The 18,808-nt window shown below is 44.3% G+C and overlaps 1 protein-coding gene across 2 annotated transcripts in view; it reads right to left on the bottom strand.

The window, feature by feature from the left end:
• Positions 1–17,925, bottom strand: part of LOC146801700 (uncharacterized) — a 51,956-nt gene extending 34,031 nt beyond the window's left edge. The window contains exon 1 of one of the 2 annotated variants that reach the window (XM_085621162.1): positions 17,785–17,925. The gene's annotated coding sequence lies outside the window, so the exon portion shown is untranslated. Of the gene's footprint in view, positions 1–17,549 lie in introns of both variants that reach the window. The other variant, XM_085621163.1, reaches the window with a different exon arrangement.
• Positions 17,926–18,808: the final 883 nt, after the last annotated feature.

Below are 18,808 nucleotides of genomic sequence, written 5' to 3'. Positions count from 1 at the left end.
ATACCAATAACTACATACCCACTCATTGACTCTTAGGTCTACATACATCTCCACTCACTCACCTGTACAGTCACTCATACTTACAGTCACTCCGTACAGGACTATCATATGCATGTATACACCTATATAGACACTCACACACTGCCAAACATCCATTGAGGTACTGATACACCTAGTCAGTCATGCAAATAATTAATCACAGTCCAATGTACTCACCTATACAGTTAAACACACTCAAGTTCAATTACTCATAAAAATACTAACAAATTCTGACACTCTTATACAATTACTGATACAAGCACACACTCATCCATACAGCCACTCCCGCAATCACACACTCTCACATATAGATAGTTATATACTCTTACACACATATACACTGCGTTTCACATATGTAGTTACTGACACATGTACAACTGAGATATACATTCAATCACTAACACACCCATACATACACTCACCCAACCATACAGTCCATCACAGTTGCACTCTTAAAACCATGCACCCATAGAAACACCCACTCACACATCGAGTCACACACACTGTACCCACACAAACACTTAGGCACCCATACAGATACTCAGACAACCAATCAGTAACCCATATAGACACTCATATAGCTATTCACAAAACCATGCAGCCACTTATACACCAACACACAGACACATACAGACATTCACACAGTTTAGTCACTAGTCTGCAGTAAGATACATTTAATGACTCACTTATAGAGTCAGTTACGCACCTAGAAAATCATCCATTCACACACTTGTACACCCACTCATTCTTTAACAGGCCTTTCCCTATATATATTAAACATATTAAAACTTTATGGAAACACAGACTCACTGGATGACGTCATCAGTGATGTCATTTGAGATGTCATCAGTGATGTCACTGACCATGTCATGAGTGATGTAATATGTGACGTCATCAGCAGTGCATTGCGGGGGCGCGAGTTATAGTTAGCTGAACTAACTATAATGGGGGAATTTCTAGGGTTTTGTACGAGGGAAATGTCCAGCTAACTATAATGCCTCTGAAACCTATGGTTTTATCAGTGAATTTCTAAGGTTTTTTAAATGTCAATTCCTAACTATAACGCCCCTGAAACCTATGGTTTTTTCAGTGAATTTCAATGTTTTTTTAAATGCTAATTCCTAAATTTATCAGGCCTGAAACCTATGTTTTTTTCAGTGAATTTCAAAGGTTTTGTAAATGACAATTTTTTAATGTATTAATTGTTATACTGATCTTTTTGATACTGATTTACTACATTTTTAAAACTATTTTTTTTAGATATATTTTTTTAATTACATTATAATTACATTATACATTACAATACAAACTATACTTTCTCAGAATGAATTACTTTAGTTTAAATACTTGGCAAATAGGCAACAGAATTTTAAGTACAGTAGTTACAGTTGGTGCAATGGGCAACACAATTTCAAACACAAAGCAACATTCAGCTCAATGTGAATTTCTAATTAAATGCAATTAGTTACTTTATGGATTACTTTTCTAACCATAGGACTGGATCCTAGATTCAGTCCTTGGACATCTCCTGTAAACAGTTAAGTAAAAGCACTTTGGTTGCAGTAGTAATTTTTAAGGAATATTATTGTATTTTAAAAGCTGACACTTGGAAACTTTTTCCCATAGAATCACCAATGTTATCCTATGGCAGAAAATTCACTTAGCAGGTAAGTAGTGTTATTGTTACTTTTTCTTACTCAGTGGTGGATCCTGGATCTAGCACTGGCCAACCTCCTGTAAACAGTTGAAAGAATGTCTATAAGTCATACAGACGATTTTTTAGGAATATTTTTAGTTTGTGAAAATAGACAGAAACTTTTCCGGTGAAAACCACACAATGGATTCCTATGGAAGGAAATACAAGTTACTGGTAAGTACGCTTAGAATTACCTTTCAGGGTCATTGCTGAGCAAAAAGATGCAGCACTGGGTGCTCTCCTGATTACAGGTGAGTAAATCGGAATTCGTAGTTCGGCTGATTTTAAAGGAATATTTGTACGTTTCAAAAATGGACACTTAGAAAATTTTCTGCTGAAAACCACACAATGGATTCCTAAGGACGGAAATACAAGTTACTGGTAAATACGCTTAGATTAACTTTTCAGGGTCAGTGCTGGGCTAAAAGATGCAGCCCAGGGTTCTCTCCTGATTACAGGTGAGTAAATCGGAATTCGTAGTTCGGCTGATTTTAGAGGAATATTTGTACAATGGTGAAGGAAGGGGGCGGGGCCTGAGGTGACGTGTGCAAACACGTCCTGTGGAGCGTTTTAAGTTTGGGAATTAATTCCTCTTCAATCCTGAGGTCCCCTGGGGGCCAACTAGCCCACCAGGTACCTCCAGTAAGCGCCACGGAGCTGCGTTGCAGAGTGTTGTAAAAAGGGGCATGGCCTCTGAACACCTCTCTGCAATGCAGCCCCCTGGCGCATACTGGAGGTACCTGGTGGGCTAGTTGGTCCCCAGGGACCCTCAGGATTGAAGAGGAATAAATTCCCCAACTTAAAACGCGCCACAGGGCGTGTTTGCACACATATCACCTCAGGCCCGCCCCCTACCTTCACCACTGTGCAAACGCGCCCGTGGGGTGTTTAAAGTTGGGGGATTAAGTCCCCTTGAATCCTGATGTCCCCTGGCATCCAACTAGCCCACCAGGTACCTCCAGTATGCGCCAGGGAGCTGCGTTGCAGGGAGGTGTTCAGAGGCCACACCCCTTTTTACAATACTCTGCAATGCAGCTCCGTGGCGCTTACTGGAGGTACCTGGTGGGCTAGTTGTCCCCTAGGGGACCTCTGGATTGAAGAGGAATGAATTCCCCAACTTAAAACGGGCCACAGGGCGTGTTTGCACAGTATCACCTCAGGCCCCGCCCCCTACCTTCACCACTGTGCAAACACGCCCCGTGGCGCGTTTTAAGTTGGGAGATTAAGTCCCCTTGAATCCTGAGGTCCCCTGGCGGCCAACTAGCCCACCAGGTACCTCCAGTAAGTGCCACTGAGCTGCGTTGCAGAGAGGTGTAAAAAGGGGCGTGGCCTCATTACACCTCTCTGCAACGCAGCCCCCTGGCGCATACTGGAGGTTCCTGGTGGGCTTGTTGGCCCCCAGGGACCCCCAGTATTGAAGGGGAATTCGTTCCCCCTCTGCAAACGCGCCAGGGGGGCGTTTGCAGATTGATGAAAGGAGGGGGCGTGGCCTCCTCCCGATCCCGTTTTTTTCTTTTTTTTTTCTTTTTAAGAAGGGGGGCTGTGTAGCTCCCCTTCTTTTTCTTATTTTTTGGCCCTGGGGCCCCCTATTATTTTATTTTTTTAAACTGTGGAGGGGGGCCGCGTGGCCCCCCTCCGGGGGCCTTAATTTGCCCCAGGGACCCCATCCCCGGGGCATGGCCCTTTTTTGTTTTCTTTTGGTTTTTTTGGAGGGGGGCTGCCTTGCCCCCCTCCTGTGGCCTCTTTTGGCCCCGGGGACCCCATCACCCGGGGCCGTTTTTTTTATTTTTATTTTTTTATTTTGGGGAGGGGTGCCGCGTGGCCCCCCTCCCGTGCCACTACTGGCCCCGGGGACCCCATCCCCCGGGGCCTGGCCTCCATTGGGGACCGTGGGGGGGTCCCCAATCCCCCTACGGCCCCGCCGGCTCCCCGCCTCCTACGGGAGCCGGCATTGCTTTTCCACGTGGGGAGCAGCTAACATGCTGCTCCCCATGTGGAAAAGCAATATGCTTTGCTATTTGGAAGAGAGAGCAGGTTTCCCTGCTCTCTCTTCCAAATAGCAAAGCAGTTTGCAATGGCAGGGTGGGAGCCGCGAGGCTGCCGCCCTGCCATTGCAAACAGCAGAGTCCCGGGGGTGGGCGGGTGGGGGGTGGCGGTTCCCAGGGCCACGACAAGGCTCCAGGAGGGGGGCCGCGCAGCCCCCCTCCCACTTAAGTTAAAGCCCGGGGTGTGGTGGTCCCCGAGGCTTGGGGGTCTGTAACGGACCCCCTACTTTAAATATGTAGTGCCCCGGGGAGGTGGCGGTCCCCCGGGCGTGTGGGGGGCCTCGAGCCCCCCCACACAGGTTTTTTTTTTTAAAACAAGCCCTGGGGGGTGGCAGTCCCCGGGGCTGGGGGGCCCTTCTGGAACTCCCACCCTGCATATATTATACCTGACGCAGGTATAATGTAGTTCAGGGGTTTACAAAGTGACGCATCTGCTTAGATGCATCACTGTGTAAATAGGGCGCAACAGGCGGCATGTTTTACGCCACCGATGCGTCACAAAAAGTGACCCAACAGAAGCGCAAAACTCTCGCAAGGCCTGATATTTCTGCTTTGTAATTCCGTCCCGGACCCACTGAATGAAAATGGTCGACTTTCTCACTGGGTTGTTTTGCATGTTATTTTTTTGACCCAACAACGGAAAGTCTCCCCTCATCCCCTCAGAGCCTATGGGTTTAAAAATGGATCATATCTGGTGTGCAGGCTGAAGTGCTCCGACTGACTGGAAAGGTAGTATTACATAATGGATGTACATTTCTCTGTGCCAGCCATGCGTGGGTCCTCATGGAGAGTGGGAGCAGGGACGGGTCACGGGAGCCATGCAACGCCTCAACACCTTCAGATACTGAACTCTAGAACCTACCACCCGGGGGGCACGCATACACATATAAAACAATTAATAAATATAACAAATATGCTCCCAATAAAGTAAAATATTGCTAATTTATTTATACATAAAATAGTAAACAATACATATAAATAAATATAACTGAAAATATGTTAAAAATTACATAATTGTATATATAAAAATATATTAAATACAAAAACTCATAATAATAATCAATATGTAAACAATATTAAAATATCTATTAAACTCTAGTAGGGAAAGCAATTCCCGCTCCAGTATGTGAAACAGTAGGGAAAGTGTAGGACTCAGGAAGGGTTAGACTTGCTATTCCCACACTTCCGTGTGTGCAACAGTAGGGAAAGCGTAGGACTCAGGAGGGGGAGAATGTACTATTCCCACTCGAATGTGTGCAACAGAAGGGAAAGTGTTGGCCTCAGAAAGGGTAAAATTTACTATTGCCACTCCAGTGTGTGCAATACTGGGGAAAGAGTAGGACTCAGGAGGGGTAAAATGTATTATTCCCACTCCAGTGTTTGCAACAGTAGGGAAAGTGTATGACTCTTGAGAGTTAAAATGTACTATTCCCACAACAAGTAGGTGCAACAGTAGGGAAAGCATTGTACTCAGGAAGGGTAAACTTTACGATTCCGACTCCACTGGAGGCAACAGTAGGGAAAGCGTTGACCTCAGGTGGGATTAAATTTACTATTCCCACTCCAGTAGTTGCAACTGTAGTGAAAGTGTTGGACTCAGGAAAGGTAAAATTTAGTATTCACACTCCAGTTATTGCAACAGTAGAGAAAACATTGAACACCAAAGGGGTAATATTTACTATTCACACTCCAGTTTGTGCAACAGTAGGGAAAGCAGAGGACTCAGGAGGAGTAACATTTACTATTCCCACTCCAGTGTGTGCAACAGTAGGGAAAGTGTTAAACTCAGGAAGGGGTACATTTACTATTCATCATCATCATCATAAAGCTTTATTTCGGTTAAAAACCATAAAAGCACATATATACAATACTTATTGCACATTAATAGGGGTTCATAAATCATGCTATTCCACAATATATTGATTAAAATACATAAAATATACTAAAAAGGTAAAACATTAAGACAATCAAGGGCCAATTTAAGTACAATAAATATCAGGGTAAAGCATCATAGAACTAGACACCTTTTAACTTGATTATTGCACTTCTTGCATACCACATAGAAAGGAGGAATCTTGAAGTTGCGAATACAAACACAGGGGTCGTGTCATATTTTAATAATCTGTAAACCTCCCTGTAGTCCCTGAGGCCTCTCGATTTACAGAGGGGTACAATCCATTGAGTTCGTGCCCCGATGTGAGAGGGACAAAAAAGCAAAACATGCAGATCGGTCTCTTCTACAGAGTCACAACCAGGGCAAGGACTTCACATGGAGAAAAAGCTTGACCATTTGTTTAACAAGGCTCGGAGTGGGAGAGATCAGTGTCTGAATTGAAGGTATAATTTTTTTGCTAGCGAGGGCTGGATGTCATCCAGAAATTTTTCAATAAAATAGTGATCTTTCACCTCCAGAAATCGGAGGGACAACCTGCCCAAGCTAGAATTCAGATCACGGAGATTCAGGTGGTACTGTTTAAGAATAACCCCCAACGCCCTCTTACTAATCAAAGGACAAGATGTTTCAGGCGAAGTCCACAGATTTGCCCTGTGCAAATCATAGCAGAACTGTTTTACATGTTTGAGCCATAAGATGTTGCCCGATCCCCTTATAGACAGTAGATCGATTAACTCCTCCTTATCGCTTAGAAGCTTTGGAGTGGACCAGAGTCTCCTCCAATATAGCAAAGGTCGGTGTAGGATGGTCTCCTGAATAGGAGCCAATCCCAGGTCCAATCTTAGAGGGGTCAAAGGAGTACTCTTGGGAAGGTTTAAGAGACGCCTGATGAAGTTATTCTCAGTAATGGACATAGAGCTGGCGTTAACATGGCCCCAAAGCTCTACGCCATATAGAGCCGCTCCCCTAGCCTGTGCCCTATATATTTCAACTGGGGGACATAGAGGTTTATAGGAACATTCATTAAAAACCTTTAGGATTCCACCTGTTGAATGAGTCAGCTTAAGGTTGACCTTAACCATATGGGAATCCCACTCCATCCTATCATTCATGAGGACTCCCAGATAATCAAAAGTGGAGACTCTCTCCAAAATACATCCCTCTAAGTGTGGGTGGGGATAAGTTGATGGTTTAGAATTGAAAACCATGAATTTGGTTTTTGAGAGATTTATCTCCAGATTTCTAGAGCGGCAGAAAGAACAAAAGGCCTCCAAAGTTCGCTGGACACCCATTGGAGATTTTGAAAGTAGAAGGGTGTCATCAGCGAACATTAGGGCGGGTATTCTGCTCGCTGCTAGAATCGGAGAGTCTAGATCTTTTACCCCCAATGGGTGTGAAATCAGACCATTAATAAACAGGGAAAAAAAAGTGGGAGCCAACACACACCCCTGCTTTACACCCTTGTCTACCGGGAAGGGAGCAGAGAGCTCACCATTCCTACCATAGCGGACCCTCGCATACGTTCCAGAATGGAGACGCTTAAAGAGGTCACAAAGGTGTGGGGGAACACCCATCTCAAACAAGTTTGACCAGAGCTTGTCCCTCTGAACCAGATTGAATGCGGATCTAAGATCCACAAAGATCAGGTAGAGGGAACCCTTCCCCAAAAGCACCATCTTCCAGTATACCAGCTGTAACCTGAACAGTTGGTCAGTTGTTGAAACCCTAAAGCGAAAGCCCGCTTGAAGGGAGTATAGGATATGATGTTCATCCATCCAACCTTCAAGCCTAGTTAATAAGAGACGGGCAAACACTTTCTGTAAGACGTCAATAAGGCTGATGGGCCGATGGGCCGATAGTTTGCCGGGTCTAGTGGAGAGGCCTTCTTGTGGATGGGAATAATTTCCGCGCCCTTCCAAGTATAAGGGATGTCCATACCCAGGAAGATTGCATTAAAATATAACTGTAGGTATGGTACCCAAACCAGCGGTTCACTTGTAAATAAATCACCGGGAATCCTATCTAAGCCGGGAGCTTTACCAGGGGAAAGACTCTTTAAGGCAGCCTGAATTTCACAAGAGGTGCAGAGTGGTGGGTCAGACACCCATACTTCATTAAGCACTTGGGGAGATAAACCAGTCAAAATTGGTGCTGATTCAACTACGATATCACTTGTCGGGAGACAAAAAAGAGGCTTAAAATGCCTCAGCCAAACCTCTGCACTCAAGCCGGGAGTTATAGCAGAAGATCCCTCTTGTCTGCCACACCTAACTAAATTCCAGAAGTTCCTGGAATCATGGTTATCCAGGGCGTCCTTTATACTAGCCCACCTCGCAGCCTCCCAGTCTTTTTTAGATTCTGATGTTATGGATTTAGACAAGAGTCTGGCTCCTCTAATACTGTGCGGGGTACCACGTTTCACCTCCCGCATAAGTGCCCGTTTTGCATCCTTGCAACTAGAATTAAACCAGTTAACTTGTTTCCTCACCCCATTCGGCTTGGAGTTGGCCCCAACATTAAAAAAAACGGCGGCCATCGTAATGAGTTTAGTGTGGGTAATCTCTAGCTCTTGGAAGTATAATGGATCCTGTCTACCCTCCGTGAGAACAAACGCTTCAGCTAGGAGGTTGGCCACATGGGAGTAAAGTACTACGATTTTATCTGGGGTAGTCAAAAACTTTGACCACCTGATACGACGACCGCCTGCCACCACTGTTAGATTAGGTGCTATAGATTGGTCCGGGATCCCTGGGACTCGTTTAGGGCCCAAGTAATGCAGTAATTCCAATCTAAGGAGGTTGTGATCACTATCAGCCCTGTCCACTATGGTAAAAGACTTGAGATGGGGCCAAAACTCCACGTTTACCAAAATGTAGTCAATAGTTGAGCTTTTGCCCAATCTATTATAAGTACACTTCCCCGGGGCATCAGGTAAAAGTCTGCCATTACAAGCTCGAAGAGAGTGAATAACTAAGAGCTTGTTGATCTCAATAGCCAATGGTGTTAAACGTATAGCAGAATACATAAGGCAGTCCTGAATATCCCAGGTTGAATCCTCCTCAGTAGTAATAGAGGGGATACCAGCCAGGGGTTCAAAGTGGCAGTTAAAATCACCCCCAATGACTTTGTAGGCAAATGCAGAAAACAAAGTCAACAGGTCATCAAGAGCGTTGGGAATAGAAAGTCCCAACCGTAGTGGAGTGGGCCGTAGATAGATATTGATTACCAGTACCGAGGTACCGTCCCCAAATTTCAAAATAATGCAAAGAATATCTAGTGAGTGGGAGTCAATCACTCTCACTGTACACCCCAAGTGGGTAGCCACCCAGATACATAGACCCCCCGAGGGTCGCCCCCTGGCGCCCTGCACCGCCGGAATACTATAGGAGGCGAAACCAGCCCTAACCGGAGAAGTCGTCATCCAAGTCTCTTGAAAGAGGCATAGGTCAAAATCATCTACCAATGCTTTCCAGTCAGGATTAGAGAGTTTGGTACCCAACCCTGCTACATTCCATGACCCAATTAGAAAGCCAGAGTTGACATCCCCGAAGGAACTACGGGGTACAATTTCAGGACCTGGAGGAAGGCCTTGGTGAGTCACCAAGGTCAAACCTACGTCATCAGAAAGATTACCAATACTTGAGCCAGAGGAAGTCATAGATGTGTTTAGATGACAAGCAGTGGGAAGACCAGCCTCTACACTCTACCCCACCATCTTGGTGGCATTGGCCCCGCCAGGTATTAAACCTGTAACCCCCACACAAGGGACTAGTCAAACCTCGCTGCCCAGTATGCCAAAGGAGTTGGCAACTGGAACATTGTAGACAGCCGTCTGCAGGCCAAAATGAGAATTCCTTAAAGCGGGCCTGGCCAAACCAACCGGCCGTTGATAAAAATGTCCCAAAGGGAGAGGTAAAATCGGGCTCTGGGAAGGCGAGCCTTGCCATTCAAGAATGTAATTAACCACTCTAGGATCCCTGAAGTTAATGATAACACAATCAACTCCCTTATCTTTTTGATTCACCCCCAACCAACTCACCCTTCTCACAAACAAAATTTCCCCGTGGCCCCCTCTTGGCAAAGATATAAAGGTGTTCAACCAGTGGGTAACTTTGTACTTCAAGTCAGGGAAAGATTCCTGGCGTGCACCAGACAATGGGGGGACGCCTGATAGAACCACCACATATGGCGAAGCCTCCGGAGGCAGCTGGGGAAGAAGTGGTGGTGGTAGTTGCCCAGTGCTATGGTCATTCCCATCTATAGAATGGGGTATATTTCACAGTGCACTCTCCTCATGCCAGATGCTAAAGTAGAAAAAGAAGAGAGGGGTGGGGGCAAGCTAGATACGGACACAGATGGCCTGGAAAGTGAGGGAAGATCGGGTACATTAGAACTTATAGTGGGAGGAAGTGTATTCGTAGTAGCTGATACCCGCGCCCCAATATCATTAGAACTAGGTACAGATACAGTAGGGCAGGAGCCTTGATGAATAGGCATAGAAATCACAGGAACCGTATGAGTAGTCCCACTTCCGGAAGGGGCAGATAAATGCCCAGCAGTTTTGCTATTAATTAAGGAAACAACTCTATCAATTTTGCTCATCAGGCTTTTGAATTGAGAAGTGATGAGTTGTTCCAATTGGGTTTGCAGATCTATTAGTAGATGGGTAGCCCATACCGGAGGAGCTAGAAAAACAGATGGTTGTGTTGGTCCTAGATTTGAAGATACTCTGAGTGCAGACCTATTTGTAGAAGGTTTATTAGGTGGCTTTACCTTCTTATTTCTGCCGCGAGGCTTTTGAATCCTGGGAGTTTCTTGAGGGACCTGGTATAATGATATATTATTGGGTGAACTAACCACTGGGCTGGCCGCTGAGTTTGCTTGAGCACAGGGAAGCTCAGCAAATGAGGGCACAAGCAGAGAAACCTGGTGGTTATCCATAAAAATGGAAACATTCCCAGGTAATGGAGGAGAGAGTAAGCTTGGAGTAAGAGAAAGACGTCTCTCAGTATTCTCTATTGCAGTTGCCACCACCCCAATAGTTTTTTGCAACATTTTGTCAATAGCAGTAAGACTTGGGAGAGGAGTGTTAGAGACTACATTTTGTCTAGTACAGGGACGGCTAATCACTGGCTTAGTTTTGCCCATTGTCTTTAGCCTGATAAAACGAAGAGAAGACTAATAAAGAACCCCCAAATCAAGAACAGTAAAACACTATAACATCCCTCAATAACAATACCAATTTAACCCACAGGGTTGCCCACAGAGGAATGAGACAAATTGTACAATCACCTGCTTAAAGCACACAACAATCCACAATAGTAACGTTACACAACCTGAACCAGTCCACACTTAGGCAGCCAAGAGATGTTGCCCAGCCTGGCCTCCTTCGGCCTCTGGCGGCCCTCCCTTGTCCTAGGCTTCTCCCGGCGCGTCCCGTGCGCATCCCGCGGGATGAGGTTCCACACAGGCCTTTATGCGCCTCCTGGCGCTGAGGTTCCGTGAAAACTGAACCCATGTTTCGGAACTAATGGTACCGTGACGATTCTGGTATTAGCGAATCGCAAATAATGAGTTTAATATGTGCGAGCGTTTTCGCAACGCTGCACTGAAGGATTCGTCATGTATTGCTGGTCCGCCGGGTCTTAGAAATTGCCCAGTCCTTCAGTGCCTGAAGATAGCGTCAGCGGCGTCCTCGTCACAAACGGGATTGCTGGGGGATGTAGTCCCGGCCACACCATACAGCGAAGCCAAGCCCGGCTGATGGAAAAGTCACAAGGAAATGATCCCCTGCAACAGCGTATGGCAGCATGCAGTGGAATCAAGCCCGGCTAAAACAAAAAAGAGTCACAGGGGAATCGTGGGAAAAAAACCCACAGTAGCATACATCGGTAAATAGCGGCCAGGGATAGTTGCTCAGGATAAGTTATAATTGTCAATTCCACGTACGTTTGGACGTGAGAATTGTCCTACGTGTTTGACGCTATCTCCTTTATTTATGTATGCCTTACCTTTCCTAGGCAGCCACACCAGTCACTGCTGCCCTCGATCCTGTGGGCCTCGGACCTTGTGTTCCATTTGCCTCCGTTCTCCAGCAGCCGAAAAAAAAAGGGGGCCCGCCTCCTTTGTGCACAAAGCCGGGCGCCACTCGCACCGAGAAACTATCGATCCTCCCGCTGCGCAGCCTTGAGCCCACCTGTGCCTTTGCAGTCCAGGGAGTTGCGTAGCTCCTCTCGCCCTCCTTTTACAGATCCCGGGCACGACCTTGAAGGGAGCAGGCTTGGTTGCTCCTCCACGCGGTACTGCTCGGCGACCTTGAACGGCCTCTCACGGTTGTGATGCGTTGCTGCTTCCGCTTTCACACCGTGCTGGTCGCGGACCCGGTTCCGACCTGTTCTCCAGGTCCTCCAACCAATGTTGGACCGGATCAGCTGGGCTTCCCACTCGCTCGTCGTAGCTCCGGTGTTCCCGCTCAGCCTGGCCTCCAACCAGCAGGAATTCTGCACTTGCCTTCCGGGCTACTATTCCAACTCCAGTAGGTGCAACAGTAGGGAAAGTGTTGATCTCAGGCGGGGTACAATTTACTATTCCCACTCCAGTGTCTGCAACAGTAGCTAACGCTTAAACTCAGGAGGGGTTACATTTCCCATTCCCACTCCAGTCGGTGCAACAGTAGAGAAAGCGTTGAACTCAGAAGAGGTTAAATTTACTATTCCCACACTAGTTGGGGCAACAGTAGGGAAAGCGTTATACTGAGACTGGGTAAAATGTACTATTCCCACTACATTCACTGGTATAGTACAGAGAGAGTACTTCACTTCAAACAAATAACATATTTTAACAACTCTATTAAATACCCCGAAATATAACATTCTAAAAAGAAGTCTTAATTTTAACCAAAAAAAACCATGAATATTACAATTTTTAATAATTATCATAAATTAACACAAATATTATTAATATAATTTAAAAAACAGACTTGGACCTGCATCACAATAACAGACAAGCAGCCAGCGGTCCGACTGCCCAATTACAATATGACCGCCATGGTGGAAGTAGGAAAGTAATTTTTTCCACTGTGGTTTGTGCTACGTCCCAGGAAAAGGGGCGCATCACAAGTTGCAGTGGTAAAAAAACTTTGGGCACATCCATGCATTTTGCGGTGCCTGACATATAGTGCCTGGATGTGTCGGGGGGGTCACTACATGTGCCCCCAGGACCACTTTGTAGTGGCCCATGGGGAATGGGGGCCTTGTTTGGGGTCCACAAAGTCCCTTTCTGGCTGCCTTTTCATGGCGGTCGAACCGGAAAGGAACATGTAATCCCCACTGCGGTGCCTGCGCAAACACCACCCAATCGTAGGGATACAATTCTGCCCGTGCTCCGATGGGATCTTTGGGGCTCATTACGATCCTTGCGGTTTTGGGACAGGTCCCGCTGAGTGTATTAGGATGTGCCCACCACTATGGCGGGTTCATCCAGGGCCCTGATCATTACGGACGGTGCTGCTGGCTGCAGCACCGTCTGCAATGCCAAAATGCCACAATATGCCTGCCACCTGGTGCATGGAAATGAGTGCACATACACCCTACCCCTACATAGAGGGAGCCCGCAACGGGCCCCCAAACCCAATCCCTGCCAGCCTTTCCTTGGTGGCATCACTGCCATGGAAAGGCCTCTTCCAGGACACATCCTAATATGGTGGACGGTGCCTGCTAGGCACTGCCACCATATTAGTGGCCCTTTTCCATCCACCAGGCAATCGGTGCGATTGTCTCTGGTGGAAAAGCGGCGGGCGGACTTTGCATCCACCGCGATACCCACCGCCATCCTAATTTGGCGGTGGGTGAAATGCTCCGTGATGGCGAAAGGACCACCAGTGCCGACCCGGTGGTGGCCGTCCTTCCACCATCATAATGACTCCCTTAGATTCTGTCTGAGGTGGCAGTCTTTCCTTTGACCTCTACGGTCGACCATCTGCCTTGAAATGCAGCAATGAGACAATGGCCTGGATGTCAAGTGGACCGCCACTGACAGGCTGTCGTGGTGGCTATCTGACAGCCTAATCAGGCCCCAAGGGCCTTATTACAATAATGGGTGGTCGGACCGTTGACCACTAATGCGGCAGTCAGGAGACCACCCGGCAATCCATCAGCGGTCCGACCGCCCAATTACAATATGACCACCGTGGTAGCAGTCAGAAAGTGCTTTTTTTACTGCAGCTTGTTGTACAGCACAGGAACAGGGCCGCAGCACAAGCAGCAGTGGAAAAAAGCACTTTGTGCACATCCATGTAAAGTGTGCATGGTGCCTGGCACAAAGTGCATGGATGTGTGTGGCATGCACTACATGTGCCCCTAGGGCAACTTTGTAGTGGCCCACACGGGCCGGGTGCCCTGTTTGAGGCCCCCAAAGTCTGTACTCTGGCTGCTTTTTCATGGCGGTCAAACTGCCATGAAAAGGCAGTTAGAAAGGGACATCGTAATCCCTACAGCGGTGACTGTGCATGCACCGCCCCATAGTAGGGATACGATTCCAACACCCACTCCGATGGGATCTTGGATCTTGAATGCGGTGGTCTGACCACTCGCCTGGATGTCGGGCATACTGCCAAAAACAGCCTGCTGGTGGTGGTCCTCCCGATATCCTAATCCGGCTCCTATATTACCACAAACAGAACAGCCAACAATTAAACTATAATAGAAATTAACAAAGTATAACTCAATAACATATTAAATAATATTTTTTTAAATAAATTACTATTTTTATTTATTTATGATTAGTTAAATAACGTCCCCCATTTCTCGACAAACTAAACAACATACGTCTAAAATATAACTTAACAAATATGATAGGTTCACAATAACATAATTATCAATTAAATAATTAATAATAAAGTAACAATTAATTATCAATAATTTATTTCTTAATTCATTTCCTACCTTGTAACTCTAAAAACACAACAACCCACACCCAACATATAATTAGGGCTCCCGGTTTTATGGTATTTATTTTTTTGACATTTCCATCTGTATTTATCCAGATTTATTTTTTGCTAATTTTTTCTGTATTTATCCATTTTTATTTTGGGTTTTCTGTATAAATGAAGCTACAATGGGTATTTCCCCACATATATGTGACTGATAAGTGTATACTTGCATTTGAATGTCCAAAAGGTTTCAGCAGTATAAAGTGCAATAGCGTTATCTGACAACACTTGTATTGTAGAATAGCATAAATAACTGTAGATCTGAACTTAATTAATCTTAAGTAGGAAATCTATTGTCATTTTTCATCTCCCCTACCTCTCAATCTGTACACCTACTGACCTGGCACTCATGATTGATAGAAGAAAAAATCTTCCAAAGAAGCCATATTTTCCGTATTTTTCAGTCTTTAAAAATAAATACATATAGGAAAATAAATAGTTTTCTGTCTATATTTATCGGTAAAATCAGTAAAAACGGAAAACCGGGAGCCCTACATATAATTTACAAAATCTTAAATACACAATTTAAATATTTAATTATCAATTAAATAATTAATAACAAATGAATCATTAATTAATTATAAAAAATGTACTTCCCACCCTATACCCCTGTACACCCCAAAACCTGCACCTAAAACATAACTTAAAAAAATGAATGACATAATTTACATAATTAGCAATTGAATAAATAAAGATTAAATATTAATTAATTATAATGTAATTTATTTCGCACCCTGTACACCTACAAACCACACAACCCACACCAACATAACTTACTAAAATAAATGAATTACACAATTTACATAATTAAGTAGCAATTACATATTTAATAATTAGAAATTAATTATTAATTGATTTTAAATTAATTTACATCCTACCCTGTGAACCTACAAATCCCACAACCCCCACCTAAAAAATAACTTTAAAAATGAATAAATTTCTTAATTAACATAATTAATTATCAATTAAATAATTAATAAGAATTAAAAACTAATCATAATTAAGTCATTTCACCTCCTATACTACAAGAAATCCCACAACCCAATATGACACTAAAAATTTCAATAAACAATTGCATTAAATTCAAAACAACTAACAATGTACAAACTATATTAAAAAAACAATAATTATACAATTTAAAAGAAAAACAATTAAACCATATGCTAAAACCTTTAAAAAAAAATAAAAACTATATTATTTACAACAATATATTTGTAAATGAAATCAAAGACATAGATATTTTTAACATCAATATTAGCAACATAGAGATTTGTAAACGATAATAAGAGAGATATTTTTTACATCAATATTACTTACCTTCAAAAATCGATATTCTTGACAACGATATTCCTGCATCACGATATGTGTGGATCATGATATTAAAAACCCAATATTTCTGCATCTCGATATTTTTTGCTTTATATTTTGTCCAAATACCCTTTTTGCAACTACATATTATCACCACGGAAAATAAGTTCCTAGATGTTTTCCAAACCAGCTTCTGCCCAAGATGCCGTACGGCGCCGGTAGTGGTATCATTCAATCGGTAGTTCTGAATGACCTCAGGAGTTTAGTAGTGAATGGTGGCATTGGAGAATTGATCCCTAGTAGTGCTATAATCATACCAGTAGTTCTGTATGACCTCAGGAGTTTAGTAGTGAATGGTGGCATTGGATCATTGATCCCTAGTAGTGCTATCATCATACCAGTAGTTCTGAATGACCTCAGGAGTTTAGTAGTGAATGGTGGCATTGGAGCATTGATCCCTAATAGTGCTATCAGCCCACCAGTAGTTCTGACTGACCTCATAAGTTTAGCTGTGAATGGTGACATTGGAGCATTGATCCTGTTTGATCTGTCAGCTTTCTTTGATACTATTGATCACACGATCTTAGGATCAAGATTGCTAGATTGCTGCTTCTAAGGCACTGTGCAAATGTGGCTAAAACCCTTTTAAGTGAAAGATGTGTAGGGTAGCTCTAACACCAAACTTAGTAAGATCTAGAAAGTGTTAAGTATGCGGTCCCCCAGGGTACCATACTATCGCCTTTTTCCATACTATGTGTCCATAAACGTATTGGCTGAAGTGATCCACCTGGCTGGGGTCCACTGTCTAATGTATGTGGATGGCACAGAGTTGACTTTTCAACATTTGCCTGTCTCACTGCAGACCAAGTCACCAACCTTGCAATCCCTCTCCCATTGCCCTCCTTACATCCAAAGATGGATGTCAATGAACTTCCTCAACTATAGTTTGTCCTCAATGGAATTTCTTGTTACCAAGGGTGAAAGGTCCCCCAGGACCCATCCATCTAGCATATGAGGACAGTCCTCCCACCACACTCATTCAAAAAAATGTGAAATATCGACTTCATTATCGATGCCAACCTGTCTCTGGGGGCCATCGTGACCAGAGTCTTAGTAACATGTTTTCTGACCAGTAACAACATTGAAAACAGTTCTTCCTGTTTTTCGAAGCTCAATTTCAGGTACCAGGCAATGCCCTCATGAGGTCAAGTCTAGAATAGAGCAAGCCCAACTAAAGAACTACACCTCGAACTCCTCTACCAGCTTCAGTTTGTGCAGAATGCAGCTTCTCACCTTTTAACAGGGGTGTCTCGCAGAGACCCAGTCATTCCCTTTATACTATCCCGACAGTCACTGTCTGTATGGAGCACAGATTTGTTAGAGGCAATGTTGCTTTCCCACTGAACCTTACACTAACCTATGCTCAAATTGTGGGCTCCCAAGCTGAAATGGCACAAAATTGGAATCCTACTATGTTCTTCCAAGTCAGTTCCCTTAGATAAGCCCAAAACAAGAAAAGCGTGGCATACTGTAGCAGAGCTTCATCGGTGGCTGAAGCAAGACCATAGAATGACTTACTGTGGAACTCCATACAGAAGCCAGGCAAAAAAAATCAGCACGGTCTGGTCATTTAAGAAATAGCCCTTCACGCTGTCCTTCATTGGACCCCAGATGACGTCTCTCCTATTTTACTTTACCCTTTCTTCTTTTCATTTAGCTACGGTCATCTGTCATGTTTAGCAGTGCCTCGAAGCTTTCTTGTGCACGTCCTTTCCAAACAAATATAAGATAATAAGTACTCTTTACCCCTTACCTTAGCTGTGGAGTCTGGTTGCCACGCACTTGCAAAGAGCTCAACCAGAGAAGGCATAAATAGACATCCAAGGCCATAGGTCGTGTTTGAGGAGCAAATTGAACATTGTGAAATGTTGTCCAACCCAGCCTGTTCTAGTGAAACTAATCTATGTTGCAATTCGCCGACAGCACAGCACCTGGGCAGTGTCCCAACTCAACATTCGGCATGTCTGAAGGTTGTGTTTGTACACAGCAATCCATGCTAATTTCAAAGTCGAGTACTAGACACAATGTAAAGGTCCTTTAAGGTTTGGTTGCTCCCAAGATAGCTCATTCGGGTAATTAACTTGCAGAAAAGATCAGTGCTAAAAATATTGGTGGATTGACTAAGTCATTCATCTTTCTAAGCTAATTCAAGTAATTGGAATTGTTAGTTAAGGTCATCTTACTAAACTGACAATTTACCTATCTGTATATAGAACCAGACACAAAATATGTTACTTAAAGGCTCAGTTACTTGCCTGTACAATTCAACCCGCAAGTATAGGCCTTCAACAGTAACAAGCATTCTATTTGGGATGTTGTGGACGAGCCAGCGAAGTTCAAGAAGGATTTCTGCAGGCACCTCGAGGGAGCTTTGCTAATGCTTGTTTTCAAGGGAGCCTACTGGTCTATGCTTAGACACCAATGACACACAAGTGGCACACGGGCGTTGCCATGCACCCTCCCATGAAATTTGATGTAATCCCTATCTACTAACAATAGATAAGAGGAATTTGCTCCAAAACCTTACACCACCTAAAGGAAGGCGTAAAAGAGGAGAAATAGGTTACTTTCTCCATGTATTCTGAGAAATGAGAGTGTGGCCTAACGGCCAGGGTGAACTTTGCACACAGGCACACTGGGAAAGCATTAAAGCATGGCTTTTGTACAAGAGGGATCACTTATCAGTACAACATTTATGCTTCAAACTACACACTATGGTGCAAGGTTGTGTGCTGGTGAATAGCAGCTTAAAGTGTGCCAGTGCAAAAGGAGAGGAC

Source organism: Triturus cristatus, chromosome 8, assembly GCF_964204655.1.
Source record: "Triturus cristatus chromosome 8, aTriCri1.1, whole genome shotgun sequence".
Lineage (NCBI taxonomy): Eukaryota > Metazoa > Chordata > Amphibia > Caudata > Salamandridae > Triturus > Triturus cristatus.
This window is presented reverse-complemented; position numbering and strand designations above follow the sequence as displayed.